This window comes from Vicia villosa, linkage group LG2 (assembly GCF_029867415.1).
Source record: "Vicia villosa cultivar HV-30 ecotype Madison, WI linkage group LG2, Vvil1.0, whole genome shotgun sequence".
Lineage (NCBI taxonomy): Eukaryota > Viridiplantae > Streptophyta > Magnoliopsida > Fabales > Fabaceae > Vicia > Vicia villosa.
In genome coordinates, this window is record NC_081181.1 from 111,751,027 (window position 1) to 111,756,091 (window position 5,065).

Consider the following 5,065-nt stretch of genomic DNA (forward strand, 5'->3'; position numbering starts at 1 on the left):
TAGGATTGAGCCATCCTTCTGATTTACAGCCTTGCAAGACTCTTGATTAAAGATTATATCATAACCATTGTCACTTAATTGACTGATAGATAAGAGGTTATGTGTTAATCCTTCTACAAGAAGTACATTAGAAATGGAAGGAGAGTTACCAGACTTTATAGTTCCAGAGCCAATTATCTTGCCCTTCTGATCTCCTCCGAACTTGACTTCTCCTCCAGACTTAAGCACCAGGTCTTGGAACATAGACCTTCTTCCTGTCATGTGTCGCGAGCATCCAGAGTCCAGGTACCATGACATGTTGTGCCTTGTCCTTTTTGCAGTCAAGGATATTTGCAATAGGAATAATCTTATCCTTAGGTACCCACATCTTTTTGGGTCCTTTCTTGTTAGATTTTCTCAAGTTCTGATTGAACTTGGATTTAACATTGTAAGCAATAGGAGGAACAGCATGATAATTCTTAATGTGAGTTTCATGATATTTCCTAGGTTGTGTCACATGCTTCTTAGTGTGTGTAATGTGAAAACTTTGTGCATGTGAAGTGTGCCTAATATCATGAGAGTGGCCATACTTGAACTGATCATACAATGGCTTGTATGTGAGTTTCATTTCATCAACAGGTTCAAGTTTGTATGGGGTTTCACCCTCATAACCAATGCCTACTCTTTTGTTTCCAGACACAGCATATATCATAGAAGCTAGCTGACTTCTGCCAATACTTCTAGATAAGAACTTCCTGAAACTTAAATCATATTCTTTCAGAATATGGTTTAGCCTAGGAGTGGATTTTTCTGAATCAGAAGGAGATCCAACATTATTGGATAATTTTAAAAGTTTTTCTTTTAATTCAGAATTCTCCAACTCAAGCTTCTTTGTTTCAAATTCAAATTGCTTTTTCAGCTTTTTGTATTTGAGACTAATCTGAGACTTGAGTTCCAGAAGTTCAGTTAGACCGGAAACTAACTCATCTCTAGTGAGTTCAGAAAATACCTCTTCAGAATCTGATTCTGATGTAGATTCTGATCCATCATCTTCTGTCGCCATCAGCGCACAGTTGGCCTGCTCATCTTCTGAATCATCTTCTGACTCATCCCAGGTTGCCATAAGACCTTTCTTCTTATGAAACTTTTTCTTGGGACTTTCCTTCTGAAGATTTGGACATTCATTCTTGTAGTGTCCAGGCTCATTGCATTCATAGCACATGACCTTCTTCTTGTCAAATCTTCTTTCATCAGAAGATTCTCCACGTTCAAATTTCCTTGAACTTCTGAAGCCTCTGAACTTCCTTTGCTTGGTCTTCCAGAGTTGATTTAGCCTTCTGGAAATCATGGACAGTTCATCTTCTTCTTCAGATTCTGATTCTTCAGGATCTTCTTCTTTGGCCTGAAAAGCGTTAGTGCATTTCTTGATATTGGATTTTAATGCAATAGACTTACGTTTCTTTTGAGGCTCATTTGCGTCCAGCTCAATCTCATGGCTTCTCAAGGCGCTGATAAGCTCTTCCAGAGAAACTTCATTCAGATTCTTCGCAATCTTGAATGCAGTCACCATCGGACCCCATCTTCTGGGTAAGCTTCTGATGATCTTCTTTACATGATCAGCCTTGGTGTATCCTTTGTCAAGAACTCTCAATCCAGCAGTAAGAGTTTGAAATCTTGAAAACATCTTTTCAATGTCTTCATCATCCTCCATCTTGAAGGCTTCGTACTTCTGGATTAAGGCAAGAGCTTTTGTCTCCTTGACTTGAGCATTTCCTTCATGAGTCATTTTCAAGGACTCATATATATCATAAGCCGTTTCCCTGTTAGATATCTTCTCATACTCAGCATGAGAGATAGCATTCAGCAAAACAGTTCTGCATTTATGATGATTCCTGAAAAGCTTCTTTTGATCATCATTCATTTCTTGCCTTGACAGCTTTGCGCCACTGGCATTTACTGGATGTTTGTAACCATCCATCAGAAGATCCCATAGATCACCATCTAGACCCAGAAAGTAACTTTCCAGTTTATCTTTCCAGTATTCAAAGTTTTCACCATCAAATACCGGCGGTCTAGTATAACCATTGTTACCGTTGTATTGCTCAGCAGAGCCAGATGTAGATGCAGGTGTAGGTGTAGTCCTTTCACTTTCATCAACCATCTTTTAAATGAAGCGTTTTTCTCTTCCTGAATCTTTTCTAAACACGGTTAAGTGCTTGCACCTTAGAACCGGCGCTCTGATGCCAATTGAAGGATAGAAAAACACTTAGAAAGGGGGGGATTGAATAAGTGTGACTTTAAATCTTGGACGATAAAAATAAATTGCACAATTATTTTTATCCTGGTTCGCTGTTAACGAAGCTACTCCAGTCCACCCCCGCAGAGATGATTTACCTCAACTGAGGATTTAATCCACTAATCGCACGGATTACAATGGTTTTCCACTTAGCCGCAACTAAGTCTTCCAGAGTCTTCTGATCACACACTGATCACTCCAGGAACAACTGCTTAGTTCACTCCTAAGACTTTTCTAGAGTCTACTGATCAACACGATCACTCTAGGCTTAGTTCACTCCTAAGACTTTTCTAGAGTCTACTGATCAACACGATCACTCTAGGCTTAGTTCACTCCTAAGACTTTCTGCTCAGCCAACTGCTAAGACTTCCTAGAGTATACTGATCACACGATCACTCTAGTTCCTTACAACTTAATGTAATCTATTCAAGAGTTTACAAATGCTTCTTAAAAGCGATAATCACAACCGTGATATTTCTCTTACAGTTTAAGCTTAATCTCACTAAAATATTACAACAGCAATGTAGTGAGCTTTGATGAAGATGAAGATTCTGAGTTTAGATTTGAACAGCGTTTCAGCAAGTTTGATATGAGTTGTTTTGGTGCAGAATCGTTAACCTTGCTTCTCATCAGAACTTCATATTTATAGGCGTTGAGAAGATGACCGTTGAGTGCATTTAATGCTTTGCGTGTTCCGTACAGCATTGCATTTAGTGTTATACGCTTTTGTCAACTACCTCGAGCCTTGTTCACGCTGTGTCTACTGACGTAGCCTTTAGTAGCTTTTAACGTTCCTTTTGTCAGTCAGCGTAGTCTGCCACGTGTACTTCCTTCTGATCTGATGTTTGTGAATATAACGTTTGAATATCATCAGAGTCAAACAGCTTGGTGCATAGCATCTTCTGATCTTCTGATCTTGAAGTGCTTCTGAGCGTGATACCATCTTCTGATCTTCAGTGCTTCTGATCTCATGTTCTTCTGATGCTTCCATAGACCCATGTTCTGATTCTGCTTCGACCATCTTCTGATGTCTTGCCAGACCATGTTCTGATGTTGCATGCTGAACCATTTGAGACACAACTTCTGAGCGCTGAATTATGCATACTCTTTATATATTTCCTGAAAGGGAAATTGCATTGGATTAGAGTACCATATTATCTTAAGCAAAATTCATATTATTGTTATCATCAAAACTAAGATAATTGATAAGAACAAATCTTGTTCTAACACCTTCAGCATATCAATCCAGATCAAAACCTGTTTTGTAATGTATGTTTAAACAATGTCTGTATTCTTATGATCTTCTATCATATTGATAGTGTTTAAAACTGAAGATCATACTATCCTACTTTTACACTTTTATAATAGACCAGATGTCACGACATCATAGATGACATCCGGGTGTTGTCATACCAGAATTTCAATTGGTATCAGAGCAGGCATCCTGTCTGTTTCTGGATGAGATTCATGGGGGATACTTTCTGGTTGTGTACAAGCTAGAAGATTGTTTGAACAAGGTGTGTTCATATTGTATGGACCTATTTGTGGAAGACTAGACCAACCTGACCAGAGCCGTTGTACCTTCTTGAAGAAAGAAGATAATGAAGCTGAATTAAAGAGAGTTAAATTCAAAGACTTCATGCGGGAGTGAAGAATTTGAATTTAATTGTTCAACTTATATTTAGCACAAGGAAGAAGATTGTCAAAACCTTCATGCGGGAGTGAAGATATTGATAAGGTAACTTTTGTGCTTAAGTGTTTCCATCTGGCCAAGATATTGGTTAGGTCTAGTCTATTGCTTGGTGAAGAAGCAAGCGTATTGAAGGGTTGATTTACTTTCAATCCTTGGATGTCATGCTTACAATTGAATTATGGAGTAAGCATTATGTAAAGTCTGTTGAAATATGGCTATGTTCCGCTGCATAGCTTCTGATACAACCCTCAAAGTGCTAGAAGAAGTCCAGGGTTATACTTTTATCAACAGAATATTTGGCAGATTTTTCAACTATATTAAAAGTGTCAAAGATACTTGAGTCCTTCTCAAGTCCACTCATAAAGACATTTATTAATAGAATTGATGAGTATCAATTGATCAATGATTCTCATATACATCTGCAAGCTATTTGAAGACCTTTAAGATTATCAAGGATAATGTGTTCCAAGGAGATGGAACGGATGTTCTATGGGATGTTAGAACATTATTACCACTGGTATGCAGCTACTAGTTGAAGAACAAATGTTCTGGTGCTAAACTAATGTAGTGTGAGTACATATGTTTGGAACCTACTCCTGATCTGGAAGAGGAGACATTTGTATATCAGTTGATTAGGACACGATCAACAATTACTTCTGCTCCAGATATCAGTTTGTTGGAGTTATGGAGTAAAGCTCAAGGCATGAAAGAAAACTCATAAAGGTATACTCTTCAAGTACCTTGTGTCAAGATGAGCTTATATCTGGTATTTTCCTCTGATCATATGAACCAGATATGTGGATTTTTATTTCATGACCATAGAACAGTTGTTGGAGCTGAATATTGTGCCTCAACCACAGTGAAATATGGTCTTGAATGTTGACTGCCCCATAGTTATTATCCAGAAAAGGTAGTGTCAATGAGAATCAAGGAAATCAGATTACTCAGAAGAATTTGACTATTTCAATGTTATGCCAAAATTGAGTCCTTTCCAGAAACCTAAATGAGGGAATCTCCTCTATAGGTACAGACTATGGCACCCATCATCTCAAAATTAGAATGAGAGTCTGAAGAAAAGTTCATTGAGATGTGGCATA